The sequence below is a fragment of the Rhea americana genome, unplaced genomic scaffold (assembly GCF_003343005.1).
Source record: "Rhea americana isolate MKP2758 unplaced genomic scaffold, rheAme1 scaffold_15, whole genome shotgun sequence".
Lineage (NCBI taxonomy): Eukaryota > Metazoa > Chordata > Aves > Rheiformes > Rheidae > Rhea > Rhea americana.
Genome location: NW_028185594.1, coordinates 1,184,710 through 1,200,346, shown reverse-complemented (window position 1 = coordinate 1,200,346; position 15,637 = coordinate 1,184,710).

Below are 15,637 nucleotides of genomic sequence, written 5' to 3'. Positions count from 1 at the left end.
GATGAGCTCACTAGCATCTTCTGGTGTTACAGGACATCCCTTAAATTGCCTTCTTGTCTGTTGTTTCATCACAGTGTGAATATTTAAGTTCAAATTAGCAGCTCTTCTCAAATCATAACCAAAACCCCATTTGGTCTCGTTCCGCTGCTTCTCTGTTTCAGACCCTCATCTTCCAGGGAGGACATGACCACCTTGAATCCGGCAAAACGCTTAAGGGTGTGCTGAGCTTTACATATAAAAATAATAAACTTCGATTACCATGCTCAAAATTTAAATACATGTGTTAAGTGTTTTGTGACTGGGATCTGCATATCTTCATCTCAGAGATGAGACCTGCCAAAGATATCCCCGGACTTTACTAAACTGCCAAATCTTTTTCCACATATGCACTCATACTAAACACCAGGGGGAAACAACATACGTAGAGGGGGAAGAAGGCACTGTTTTCCCAGAAGCTCACATACATTACACAATTTTTCGCCCTGCCTGCAGGAGAAGCCCATGCAAACTTACCTCCAGCTAGCCCATAGCAAAGCACGAGTTACGACAGCGTCCCTGAACCACGCTGCTGCTGGGGACCGAGCCAACGAACTGCTCCAGGATCAGGCCCTCTTCATTTGCACCCGCAAGCACTCCCGTTATTGTAAGGCCATCTTCTCGAGGACTGACAGCTGGCAAATCAGCAGCAGCATGTTTTCAGCCAGGAATGCAGCACTGCTACATCTTAAGAGACAATAGGGAAGAAATATCTGCTCTGGAACGCACATTTGCATTCACTGGAGTGCAATCGGGGGAGAGACACCTGCTATCCTTGTTGCGTTACTGGTTTCCAGAAGGCTCTTGCATCCTGCTAGCTGCTTGAGCCAAGTTAGCAGCATACCAGAAGCACAACAAAGCAGTTTTGTTTGTCTTTTTTGTTTGTATTTAAATGAGAAAAGAGATAAGCCTTTCATGTTGGCTGGTGTATTCAGTTATTGCCGAGACAGCCCGGGGAATCGATCCTTGAGACAAGGGTCCCATGCTGACTGACCGGTATAYGGGAATGAGGCAGCAAGACCTGAGGAAATTCATTTTTTCCTTTGGACAGCAGGTATTTCCAGCTAGAGCCAACTCAAACCAGTTTCACCTTTCGAGCTGCCACAGAACGCTTCAACCCAAATTTACTTATCAAAACCCTAGACCACATATCCTTACTGACGTGTTCCTCACGGCGTTGTATTTTGGGTTCRCATTCATTTGCTATGAATTTTGCAGTATCAGGAAAGGTCCCTGATACCTGAGGCTGTGAGCTCCCAAACCACACTTTGATACAATATGTCGTGAGGGTCAATAAACACCAAACTGAGCTAGAAGTGAGATTTTTTTTGGGGGGGGGAGGGGGAGGGGGGTTTAAAAAACTGAAGTGAGAGAGAAACATCATCAGAGTTGTCATTGCACAAAAAACCTCTACTTTTTCCCCAATATTTTGCTTATCAATACAACAGGCAACGAAAGACACCGAGACAGTAACTGTAAGAACTTGTCCAAGTTGTTGGGTGAAGTGTACTGCTATCCCCTAAACATCATTCCTTGTGCCGGGGTACAGTTCTCCAGCTCTCAGACCTGGCCTTTGATGACCACATTTTGATTAAATCCATGTTCTGGTTAACAGCCTTGATTTGCCTCAGAACAATAAACCATCTGGATCYTTAACGATGATAAAGATCATCTGGCTCACCCCTTCCAAGAAAAGTTACAGTCCTGTATTTTAACTTTTAAGGTGCTCTACCAATGTTTTAACATGCTTTGATTTTTCTGTTGATGACTGTCCTCCACCCAAGTGTCCCAGTACGATTGGCTCCTGGGAGCTCTCCACGGGAGATGGACCATCCTCCCTACTACTGCCTGTCCCATGACCAGTCCCAAYAAGCCCCCCTTGTCCAGTCTCACCAGCTGCCTCCCGGCTGGCTAGCTATCAYCTTTGATGATATAAGGTACACAAGCTAGTAATCCCCTCTCACCAACCCAGAGCCAGTCCATAATGTTATTATGTCCATAACCCATGATATTATTGCCCAGTTCATATTGTTAACAATTCCACTCTCCGCCCATCAGGAAAGGTGCAAGACTGGAGTCTTAGWGCATGTTTAGATGCTTTGTTTTAGGCACTAGATGTCAGTATTTTACCTACAATTACAGAAATTTTTAGTTATAGCAAATGAAGAATCCCCCCAAAAGTAAGCATCTTCCACACCAAGGCCCAAGTGAGCTCCAAACTYGCTTTCCCTTGGGAGGTCAAAAGATTTCAAGAAGGAAGGAAGTAGAACTTTGTTTTTTCCCTTCTATTTGCTTATGCACAGAAAAAATAGTTGAAGAGAAAAAAGGGGGGGGGGAGCTGAGTCAAAAAGATGCCTGACACCAAAGGTATCTTAATTCCACTTTACAACWTTAGACAGTACGTGCCAATATTGTCTAGATTAGCAAACACACATACGTTTGCCAAGAGTTGCTTACCAGAAGCAGCCAGGCTTTTTCAAAATAAGTGAAAATATATCCTTTGAAAATTTGACTACTTCTGCATTATATTATGTTCATTGAGGTTTTGACATGGAAAAAAGAMACTGGATAGTTTTTTAGTTATATGAAAAAGTTTCAGGCTTTTGTTTGAAGCAATTTTACTACGGCTTTTAACTATTCTTATGGTTCAGATTAGAAAATTGGCTCAAAAATATTTTAAAAATATTAACTGAAGGTAAAGTCTTCTACAATTGGTTCATAAAAATATTATAGCCACCTTTTAACTAGACTTGGAATTAGAAATATGGGATTTCCCATAAAATATAAAGTGATTTTAAAAATTTGAGCCTGGGTAAATTATAGCCAATCTTCACCTCAATATTGGATCAGCCACACATTATATCATCTAAAATACAGTAATATCCCTTCTCCTTCTGCCTAGATGGTCTGTCTGCCTGACTAAAGGAATGTGGATTTACAAAGCCCTGGGTGGACATGGAAAGGGAGGAAAATATCTCAATGCTCCATAAATACTCCTTTTGTTTCTGTCTCAAAAACAAAGAAAACTAGTCCAGCCTTACTGAACGTGCAGTTTTAACTCAAAACCTAATGATTCCTTACACTTTTTAAYGACCGTATCAGCACACCTGCTACCCACCCCAGGATGTACCTAGAAGCACGTCCCACCTTAGCTTGGCTAAGGTCGGTACGAAGAGTTACRGTGGTTACGGACAGGAGAGACGCTCTGCGTTAACCCTGCTGTATGGTGGGCTAGAGATGCATCCTAAGCCTACGTAAAACCGTGCTAAAAGGAAACATCTTCCCTAGTAGTCTGGAACTTTAGGCAGGATTTTGAGGCTGCACATGAACTTCCCTTTTCCAGCTCAGATCTACTGCACGCCGCAGGACAGCACCCCAGGAAGACTTAAACTAAAGGAGAGCTRGTCCTTTCTCCCAGGCCAGACCTGGCCAACTGAGTTGCCCTTCAGGTTGTCGCCACTGGAGATGGCAACAAGGGGCACAAGAAGCAAGGAGGGAAGTTGAATCTCTCCCGCTGTTAGCCAAAGACTGCCAGTGTCACTGGGACAGTTTCCATAYGAATTTCTATGCTCTCTTTTATATATTTGGAGATTCTAGAGGATTTAGTAGTCTTCAAAAAATAAACCCTGAAAAAAGGAGAATGTGCACAGAGATGCCCAGAATTGGCCAGTGCTGTAGTCAGAGCACACATTTCCTCTTCTAGGGTTAAGTTTGGAACAGGCGATGTGAATACTATTTTATCTTCCTTTCTAGGGTGTARAGCTACCGTCTCACACCACATCCATTCCTCCTCGCTGCTGTATTCAGCTTGGCTGTTTCTTCCTCWCTTCTTCCCAGCACACTGCTGCTACCACCTTTTTTTCCTCCCTGCTRCCTCTAATGGGACCAGTTTGACCCCAGCAGAGTTCAGCTACTTTGGCTCTGCTCTGTATCATGTCTYGGTGACAGCGTAACGAGCTGCACTAGCAAGGTGTGTCTCAGCAGCTGGTGACCACAGCAGTGGGCTGCTCTTTGCAATGGACAGACACACGGACTAGAGACCACCCTTTTCAGAAAGGTTGCTTCACRTATCCTTGCAACCAAATGCAGCCTTTGCAAACAGCCTCAGAGAGTGCATCCCAGGTCCAAAAGCAGCATGGCTACATATATTTAAATTTTGGGTTTCAAGTCCAAAGTTGGGTATTTTTGTTAAATGACACCGTCAGCTACTCATTCTTATTCAATGTGAGGTTACTGCTTAATTAGAGTTTCCTTGCAAATCATCTTGTGTGTGGCTGCCTTAMACCAGTGAAAATTACATTCACCTGCAATCAAGTCTTGCATTCCTTAAAAGATGAGCATTTCTGAAAGAAAGGCATCTGCTAATTACTGTGGGGAACATTGGCTTGACTGGGGCTGCAATCACATGCAAAGGCTGCTTAAATTAACCCATGAAGCCTCCCGAGTCGCTGCTGGGTACCAACAGCTCCAGCAATTAGCAGACCTCCTTGGAAGGCTGCAGTCTCCTTTCTGACGCGTCACCTTCCCGTTCCGCTCTGCTTGCTCCCGCTGACAAAGGGCTGAAGGAGAGCAACCTCACCGCTCGCTCTTTGACCAGCGAAGGTGCTCCCAGCTGGACAAGCATATCAGACCATCGATTGCAGCCTGGAGTACTCATACGTTAGGAAAAAAGAAGTAGTACCTGAACTGAATGAGTAGCAAACAGACAAAGGTGAAGCACGCTTGCAGACGTAGCACTAGTTGTACCCAACGGCAGCTCGGGGGGAAGGGTAGGGGAGTACCCTTGCTGAAGAAAGATCGGGGTTAGTCTTGTTATGTCACTACTCATAAATGAAGCGTTGCAAAAGCTGTGCAGATTCCGAGCTAGTGGAGAAAACTAAAACTTCACTGAAAGGCAAGGGAAATACTCTTACTTGAAATTTAATCTAAGGCTAAGCTGCCCTCTAGAAGAATATATCAAGGACCTTTACACTTCAGATGTAGCTGGTAATGATACAACTAAATACAACGCTACGTTTACAGCTTATTTTTAGACAAAGCCTAGCCAAAAGAAAAAAAAATCAATTTTCTGGTCTACTTCCCAAAGAACCCCTATCAGTGACCATCTAATGAGCCATCCCATTTCAAACAGTGAAAATTCATTAGGGCTCTTCCAGCCTCACGAACCCAGGCCTTGCACCAGCGCCGTACGAACAAGTCACAGTAAATCTAATTGCTCTGCGTTACATCATACCACGGCGCCTGTTGAGTACGATTGGCACCCATCGCTTACGCTCAGCGGGAGGGTGTTCCTCGGAGGGGAAAGCATGTGCTGAGCAGGAACCGAGGAGACCCAGAAACAGCTGAATACGACGGAAGTAAACGAAGCCGCGATTACCCTAGAGCGTGGCTTTTGATTTAAAAAGGCTTTTGACGCAACGAAGAAGTTTCTCCTAAGAAATAGATGCACGTGCTGGAAAGCGTGCTGTATCATGGCTTTCAAAGCTTGATTTTCCACCCACCCAGCAGGCGACCGTGCAAGTCTCTTCCCAGACTTCTTTTGTTGCGCTGTCTGAACAAAAGCTCTAACGGGTCGCCGTTAATTTGAAGGAAAGAGACTATAAATCAACATTTCAACCTCTGGATTGGCTGGAAGCAATAAATCAAACCATCAACCTTCTACCCTAGGACAAAATATCAATTTGTTCTGGCGAAATCCATTCTGCGTTAAAAAGTCAAGTCAGCTTCCTGAGAGAGAAGACAGATACGATCCACGAGAAGTTTATTTTTAAACCACGTCGGGAACTACTTGTCAGCATCCAGCGGGCGGTTTGCTAGGGCCAGAACTCCCAGCGACATCGAAGACGCCAGATCAGAACAAAGCGCTGCGGAAGCAAAGCTGTGGCCGTATCGGACGGTCTCTCTTAAAGCAAAGCACCCAAACCTCTGAACGACCAAGCCATCAGCTATGAACCTTTGGTTTCGCAGCTACTGCTACCAGATAACGCTGAAGTAACCCACATACTACTTGTTTGGCACAAGCTTTTACTTATAGTCAAGCTAATTCTGGATAAAATTGATTGAGAGCCCTTAGCGGTCCCACCACATCAAAAAGGTCTTCCAGCCTGAACACTATTAAAGAGAAAAAGAAATACAAACCAATAAGCTATCTGTATCTGTGGAAAGTAGAAATCAATGTTGCTGTGTGCAACTCCGTTGCATTGTTTTTTTTTTTAAAAAAAAACACATAGTTTTATTCCCTCCTTTTAAAGTGTTGCTCAAAATCCAGCTCAAGCCCCCTGCAAATAGAGATGATTTGTGTTCTTGCCTGCTCTTGGTGAAATTAGTGATGGTTTTGTCATTTATTTCAATGAGAGAAAAATTAAGACTTGGCTGGCTTGTTAAGCTACAGATTCTGAATCATTTTATACACAGCCATTAACAGCTGTAATTTCAGCCAACTGCTAATTTTTTTTTTTTTTTTTTTAGTATTTTAAGTTTATGCTATAACTTTACAGGTTCTCCCCCCTTCTCTGACATTCAAGACCATCTCTCTTTATTACAGTGCTTCAGAAAAGGGCCACTTTCTGCAGAATCACACGCAACTAACGCTGGACGAGCAGCCCGATTCCCCTCAGCACAAGAGCATATTTCTACTCCGGCGGGTGTTTGGTGTTTCTGCTGAAGACCCCGCACACRCACACTGCCTCCAAAGACGAAGTATGGGACTCCGAGCAAGCTGGCTGGGTGCAGTCTTAAAAAGGGACGGGAAGGGGACAGTTTGCAAGGCTGAGTTAAAAAAAAACGGGGTTCTGAACACCAAATGTCCAAGAAACAGATGGATTTTGGACCAGCCTCACTATGACAGCTTTCCTTATGTCGCCTTTGCAACACCGTAGTTTATTCTAAAAATGAAGTCAAATACATACACAAACACAGGACAGTCTATCAGCTGTTCATTTGGTCCCATCCCSTATGCAGTATTCCCATTCCTGGCAACAGACACAGTGTGCAAACTCAAGTGACGCRTATTCCAGCACACAAATATTTTAAAATATTTCTCCCCACCCCCCCCCTTTTTCTTTTAAATATTGGTGGCCTTCAGGATACTCTCTCAGATACGCTGAACGCTTTGACTTAACGCATTTTGACTTCATACGCATTCAAGAACTGACTGCAAGAATCTGAGTATTTACATTTTGCAGTTGATTGAACTGAATGAACTGGGAGAATTTCTGCTTTCTGTTTTGCAACTTCTCCAGTATTGGAACAGAATTTCAAATATTCTTGTAATTAGCTACATTTTAAGATTGCTTGGACATACACAATTTTACTCTGAAGCAGTGCTGGGTTTGGACAAGTTCTTGAACGTCTGAATCAGACAAAACAAGGACAAAGGTACAAAAGCATATTCAGAAATAGCAGAAATACCTTTGTCTCCTTCCCACCTCCATATGTCCAAAGCAGCATGGGAATGTAGCCACCTAGTTCTTCCCTGGGAAGAATTAAAACCAGCCCYTTATAGCATATTATTATCATCCATCAATTTAATGGCAACTATCATCCATCAACTCCAGGAAAGCCACAAAGGTTGCTATTTCCTATGTCTGAGTCAAYAGCGATTTTTGGAAACGCATCCAGCATTTTCTAGATTGTCCGTATGGCTCCTGTAACTCTTGAGCTGATCAGGAGAAGGCACGCACAACAGTTTTCCCTCGAGGAAAACTAGCATGCTTTGATAATGCACTTTTCCTGGCAGTCTTCCAAACGCACTGCTGCAGGGGGGCAAAAAAAAAAAAAAAAAAAAAAAAAGGAAAGTTATGAAAGAATAACCAGATGAATCTTGCCAGGGGAAAAGTCTTTGGTCCCTTTTGGTGTCCAGGGGCTGACAACCTGTTAAAGGTCTTCACAGAGCTACACAGCAGAGTTATGCAGTGAAGGCAAATGCTGTCCTGCCTCTCGGTGCAGGCAACCCTGCCTGAGTTTTGTCAGCCATGGCAGACTAYGTTGTGAACTACGGTTAATTCTGAAGAAAACCAAAAGGATAATTTCATGCCCCGTTAAACTAATAATTTCATTCTGCATTGCTGGACTTGGCCAACATTGTTCTCATCTCCACTCATCTTTCCATGGTCTCATACCCATTACTGTAGAGCAGTATTAATTAAATACAAATGTTCTCCTCAAAGTGCGGACTAAGGAATGTCAAGTCCTGTCTCCTCAGATGCTATAAAGGGCCCATTAGGTTATCTAAACACTTCCAGAAAGTATTGCAATGTACTGCAAATTGCAACGCTATGTGCAGACACTCTAGGTGCTCTTATCCATAAGCTTTCAGTCATGTTTCAAGCACCACAGTGCCTCATAGGATATCTCTGTAAGTCCTGATACGAGCTTGTCCCTTTGACAGCTTAAAGCCGGAACATGCTATTTCCATCTGCCTTTGACGCTGACGAGAAACAGGAGAGAAACCTGTACGCTGGCAGCGTCCCGGAGACCTTGTACCTTGCACCATGCAGGAAGACGCTTCCTYTCCCATAGCTACACCTTTGGAGCAGGCTGCAGAGAAAGCCAARGCCAAACCAGCTGGTCTTGCGCTGCCTGAGGGCCCCCTAGAAGGGGGCAGAGTTGTTTTGAAGGACCTGAGTTTCAGAAGGCACATCTTCACAGCTTTGAGGATGATATACGAGGAGACTGAAATCCTGAGATCACAGCCAAGAACATGCATGGACATTGCCTAGCTTAAGACTCGCACAGACAACGGAGGGTGAACGAGCGAACACCAAACCCGAACGAACGAGCGACCCCTCTCTTTCCTTTCACCTCGCGCAGCCTCGTGAAGCGAGAGATGCATACCGCCGTGGCTTTTYCAGCCTTTGTGTGGCGGGCCACTTGTCTCATCCTGGGGAAGAAGAGGAAAACTAATGGGGAAGAGAACACACACCTAATGGAGCAAGAAAAACACTCTTCGCAAGAGAAGGCAAAAAGAAGCTTTGAGAGTGTCATTCCCCGCAATAACAGGGCTGCTTAATCACAAGCCTCGCTTCTTCAGCACAGAACGTTTCAGTGGAGAGGTTATCAGCCCTACCTTGAGCTTCAAGAAGCTGGCCAGGATTTCCGCCACAGGCTCAGGAGTGCAGCTCTGAAGGGACCACAYGATTTTCTGAATATCTGAAACAGAAGGCACCTGCAAGCTATTCCAACAACACAGAGAGCTCCGTGCCTCCTTGGCTAAGATCCAAGCGTGCCCCTACAACCGGTAACAGCACCTGAGGGATTTTTTTCCAGACGACTCACAGGGAAGTGCCACAGAAAATTTAGGGCCTCAGCCCCAGGGAAATGAACCCATCTATTCTGTTCACCAGGACCAGGCGCAGCGAGGTGGGTTTCCCATAAATCTTAAGTATTGCTACTGAATCGTCTGATATCAGCAAATACCGGCACCGCTCAGGAGTTGGCCTTTGCTCCTGAGCACCCRCTGGGACCAGAACTTAGCCACAGCTCTCCTCCAGCCCCACTTCGCATTCAGTTCTCTTGGAAAATAGATGCAAGTTTTTTGTTTTTTTTTTTTTTAATCAGCTTTACAGTTTCTCCGACAGCTGCCACTTTCAATTTATACAAGTAGCTTAAGGCTTAATTTTTTTAAAGCACGTTTCTGAGGCTGTYTTATAAGAATGAGCATCATGAGTCCCGCAAGCAAAATACAGTTCCTAAGGTTAACTATTCATGATGGTAAGAGCTCCTGTACCAAAAGGCAGACACTAGCTTTGGGCTGCAGCCAGTTTGTAAATCACAGTCTGTGCTACCTCACTCCAAACCTGATCTTCTTCTGTTCTTCACATCATGCAGACTGGCATGTTAGTGAGTTCATATTTACAGACCTAGGAACCTCATCACGATGTTTTATCCTGTTGCTGACCGTTTAGCTAGTTTTTAATTGAAAATACCAATTGAAAGATGGTTCCCTCAATGTAGCTGAATAATTTCATGCCTGAAAGGTATTTCAAGTCTCTTTTTAATTTTCAACAGTGATTTCCTAGCTCTTTAGGATTAAATAAAACATTTAGGGAAGTCTTTCTCCCTGAAAGTTTCTTTAGGAAGAAAACGTTCTTTGCATCATAGCTAGGTGGTAGCAAATCAGTAGGGAAACCCTGACTCCTGGCTTTCTTGGAGTCTCTCCTGCCACAGCATCCTGTTGACTTCTCTTTCCCCCTTTCCTGCTTCTCCTGCAAGGCCACACACGGGAGATGAGCCACCTTTGTCTCCCGTTGACACACTAATACCACCCTCAGGCAGGTTTTGTTCTTAGCTTTTCTTTATCCTTCCARCTCACGTTTCCCACCCTCCAAGAGAAACTCATGTAAGCTTGTGCACCTCATCTCTTTGTGTTCAACAGGGATTTCATACCCAAATTCTGGAAGGCAAATTTAAAAGCTCACATCTTCTTCCCACTCCCAAAATCAACGTGCTCCCGTGAAACGTCACAGGACCTCAGCTTGCCTGTAGCACAATCATGAAACGCTCTAGGAGGAGTTTCCAAAAGCAGATAGAACAACTGGGAATACAACTCTCCGTTGGGAGTGTCTCCTCCCATCTGAAGTGGACAACCTATCTTGTCAGAGCCTGAGGACAAATATTTTTCCCTCTGAGTGCATGGACATTCATTGCCGGTGACAAATATACGGACCGGCTAGCAGGCAACTGCATAAACGACTATTATAGCAGCATCCCATACATCCCTCGTAATAGAGACTCTCGAAAAGGCTTTGTTTTTTACATCATTTCACACCATCTGACACAAGATGCATTGTTTGTGTTATTTTTAGTAAACTAATCTGTATTTGGAAGCAGTTTTCCCCCTCAGCTATTTCTGGGTGTTTGATAACTGACACAGCCCCCACAAGCTAATCATTTATCTTCCTCCACCACAGAAGTGACCACAGAAGGTCACTTATGATCATTTTAGCACCTCCCAGTACTTAACTGTCGAGAAGAAGTGATTGTTCTCATTGAAGTTCGGCAAATAAGTTGGCATTAAATTTCCAAGACCAATTATTCCAGACTGTTGACTTCATATTGGGTCATAGGAAAGCAACAGCTTCTAGTTGGGTTTTCTAGTGTGCTCAGGTGCCAAGTCACAGGACAAACCTCTAGGAAACCAACCTTGCTTAGATTCATGGCTGACAGAGGCATTTATTTTACCTGCTAAGGCCTTTATCATGCCACTGAGATTCATGCCCAAAACCATTTTCTCATTTCTGTAAGTAATGCAGCTGATGAAAGCAGACTAATGCAGGAATTGAGCAGCGCCTGGTTTGTAACAAGGAAATGGCGCATGGCTAGGTTTGGTCCACGTGCCCAAGCACAGCGTTTCTCCTTTATTCCAAYGCACGCTACTCTGTTTTAGGAGATTTTCTCATTTGACATCGCTTGGTGGCAGAAAAGCACTAAGCAAGCGTGTTTGTCCTGCAAACTTCTATCCCTCAGTGGCAGAGCCGCTCCTCTGAGTCACTGCATGGCRCTGACTCGCCAGAGAATGAAGGTTGCTCCAAACTCCACGTGTGGCAGTGACCACGAGGAACTCCTTTCCAATGGCAGCTTCCCACTGCCAGGGGAGATTTGGTATTCTGCACTACAAGGCTGGGGGGGGGAGACACAAGGAGTTGCAGCTAGAGAGGTTAACGTGTGAGAAGTAAATGGCAAAGTACCTGTCAGCAAAACGCTGGTAACAGTTTCATAGAATCAATCAGAAAGGTTGGAAGAGACCTTTGGAGATCATCTAGTCCACGCCCCCTGCTCGGCAGGGTCRCCTAGAGCATGAGTTTCTCCGTGAGGACTACGGCACAGAGGCTACTTCCACAGATGTTAGGTCCCGTTGCAGCCCTGCCACTGRAGAYGCCAACTCYGGCACCACTTGAAAGCGCAGACACCATCGAGTAACATGGCAACGGAAAACACACTTAAACATTAGCAGAACAAGATTCATCCTGGATGTGCCAATGCCTCATCTAGAGAAATGTTATATCACTACCAAGAGTTTCAGAGCTGCTTTGAGACCTACCTAGCCCTCAAGACACAGAATCCGGGAGAAGGTTTTTAAACGTATTTATAACAAAAAGCTTACGACACAAAAGGTACCGCCCACAAAGATGGGTGCAAAGTGCTGGGGATCTGCTTCACGCACGGAACARCAACGAACAGAGCAGACAGCAAACTTCTGGTCTGCTACACCTTTGCAACTCAGCAGTCAGCGTGCCGGCTAGATTTTTGAAACRTGATCATTTAAACCTCTGCGTAGCTCACACCAGCGTACGTACACCCGGCCACGGCAACTGAAAAAAGCCCTGAAGTTATAGCTCAGCTGCCTCAAAATCACAGCRTAGCCCATCTTGATTTAAAGACCTGGGGTGATGAAACGGCTTACCTGAAAGGTTTGATGGTCTTGCAGCGGTTCAAGCACACCCCATTAGAATCTCCATCTTATTTATTCTCCGAGTTTATCTAGCAATTGAAAGAAACACTTAGATTATTTTTGAGCATTATGTGGTGCAAGAGAAATTGGTTCTGGACTACAAGAAGATTACTTCTTATCAGGGACCCCGTATAAAACCTCTATGACACTTGCTATTATCCTTAAGAGATGTTCATTTTACTTGTCATCTTGCATCTAAAAACATGGATCATTTTAATATCCATGTTTAACTTGTATACATAATTTGTCAGGCTTTTAATAGGATTTCTCCTCATCTGTGAAGAAGCATGAAATGTAATATTTTCCCCAGAACAGGCTGTGAAATTTGTCAGCTTTATCAGCAATTTGTGTAGAACTTGCTTCTTGGATTAAGTGTCTGACTAACTGAATGCCTCCTTCCTACATGCAGTCTATCAGATTAGAGTGTTAGAAAATACACGGTTCATCCTCTTTCCTTACAATGGTGGTTGTAGCCTCAGACGTGATACATGCCATTTTATTGTGCACGCGTATGTTTATATTTAATTGCTGAAGCTTAAGGAAGAACATTACATCCGATTCTCTGCCGGAGGGACTTTATTGCATTTCACATACAAGCACACAGCTACAACACCCAGCTCTCTAGGAGCCCTGGACACAGCTTAAGATCTAGAAGCTATACAAAGCAGGGGAGCAAAACATTCCCTGGCCCAGGGGTTCAGGAACAAAGCAAGAGATAAGGCCGCTGGCTGGCACAGGCTAGGAGTTGTGATCAGGACCATGTTGGCATCACGACCAGTAGCAACGCCAAAACGCCACAGACCTATAAACAGGAGATTTTGCCTGCTCARAGGATCCCCAATATGCAAAATACCGGTTATTTGTAGATTTGGGGCTCATTCGTCTTCTGAAAGAACAACCTCCAGGAGATAAGTCAGTTCTGATGATTGCCCCAGACTATAATTTAGTCTTGTATCTGCAAGTTTCAGGTTTTGTTCAAGTGCATAATGGTTCAGCGGAATGCTTCCCAGCAGCCCCTCCGTGCACACTCCCTAATAACAGAGAGATCATTTATTGGAGAGAATGAGCATATTCTTGCATAATCCTCTTTTGTATGAGAAGTTTCAAGGCTATGAAAGCAGCAATTATCCTCACCTTGGCTAATACAATTAAGAAATTCTGAAGTGCTGAGAAGAATCTGGAGCAATTAGACTTTGAAAATCATCTAACTATGAATTGTCATTTGCCAGCGAGCTATAGTTAGATCAAATTAAATTGAAGATGTAGGGAATGATCTGAAAGCAAAGGCGGTGGGGTGGACTCTCCACCGCAATTTCGAGCTGGATCCAAAGCCCCATGAGCGAGGACCACAAATTATAGGCATTTGGGAGCGGTAAAGGGACCAGCTTAAACATTTAAACAGCTTAAACGTTTCTGCTAACCTAGGCAGAAACATTCCATTAGTTTAGTGATAACTGTGGAACTAATTATATTCTCAGTCCAAAGTAAAAATGTCTTGGGTAACACGAAAAGATGTCACTTAACTTAAATCTCTAATGCTGACTCCAGCTTCCGTGCAAGTAGTAGGTTGGCCTTCACAACAGGATCAAAATTTGAACAATTTGTCTTTGATACCATGTAGAAAAAAATCCCTGCAGGATTATTGCAGYTTAAGTATCATCTGCAAGAAACAAAGCAGTCTTTCCAATATATGTACTCCTGGCAGGGCCCCAGATAAGTACTGGGCCAAATGAAGGCAGCACAAGGCAGAAGCATGGAGCATAGGCATGAAGAGCCATCCACAAAGCGTGAACCTTGAGAATGGGTCCAYTTCGAGTAGATGTTTGATCTAGCTTATTTTGCCTTGGGAGAGATGGAATAGGTGACCCCTTGAGGACATTGTAACTTCAGCATATGATTTCTAGTTAGCATGGTATTCTTTGAGGGTGTTTTCAGCTGCAGATGAGGCTGTGATAGCAGYGTTTATGGAGGCAAAGGGGAGAAGTGTTAATCTCAGGGTGAAGCTCTAATTCTAGCAAAGGTTCGGGTGAGCCTTACTCCTCCAGACAAGAGTAAGAGTCTTTGTTGCTACTCTGGTGCTTTTAACCTCTTTGGGTGAAATAGCCAACCCCTGAAACAAGTGAGAGGAAAGGTGTATGAACATTTACTACTCATAGTTGAGGCTTTCATGAAACTGCCGCTTTCTGATAACTAAGAGGACCACCTTTGTAAAAATGAAAACAGATTGTCAGTGCTTTCTAAAATAGGATTAAGCAATAGCCTCAGCACTTATCTGGATAGGTATGCTTACAACAAGTTTATAAATCATTTTTGATGCTAGATGTCCGTGGGTATCTTAAGAGGCAGGACACCTTGTTAAGGTACCGAAGAGCATTCAGAAGGTTTGGACCCAGTTCCTAAATCCAACAGTCCTTTTGCATCCCTGCCGCCTTTTGATTTCCCATGAAGTAGAGCAGTGTTTTTACCTCCCTATCCTTGAGGATTTTACAACAGGGAAAAAAAAAAAAAAAAAAAAAAAAAGTACGTAGCTTGCCTATTGACAGAAACGAGGAAGAGCAATTCCTGCCCTGCTTAATGCATGGAGCGCAGGGTGGCTTTGCTTGATGTGCAGGAAAGGGCAGTTGTCTGGTTTAGTCGTACTAATCTAGAGCTAGGAGAGCTTCACGGCTTTTCGGGTTCAAAGGAAGCCATTAGATCCGTTTCTCTAGCATCCCTTGCCACACAGGCATCTATGTAAGTTCTAGGTAATTCCAGAGGAATTACCCTAAAGGGGGTGCGCGGGGCAGCAGCGCATGAAGGGAGCTCCTTCCTACCGCTTTGCTCCTGGAATTACAGTTGACCAGCAGCAATACAAAACAAAACCTTTCCCGGACCACCTGACGATAAGAAATCTACTGAAATACAGCGTTAGACTCAGCGGCAGCTCTCCCGCATTAGACGACGAAAGATCTCCCAGACTGGAGCACGAGAGACGTGCCGAGGAGACCGAAGCTGTTCAAAACTAGGTGCTGTGCAGTATAAAAGCACCGCAGCTGAGCCAGYTCTGCTCAGGAGGAGATCTTTTACCCCCAGCTCACTCGCAGGCTTCCCACGGGGGCACGTGGGAAGGTCCTCGCAAGGGACCATGGGGGAGGTCCTCACCTCAGGACT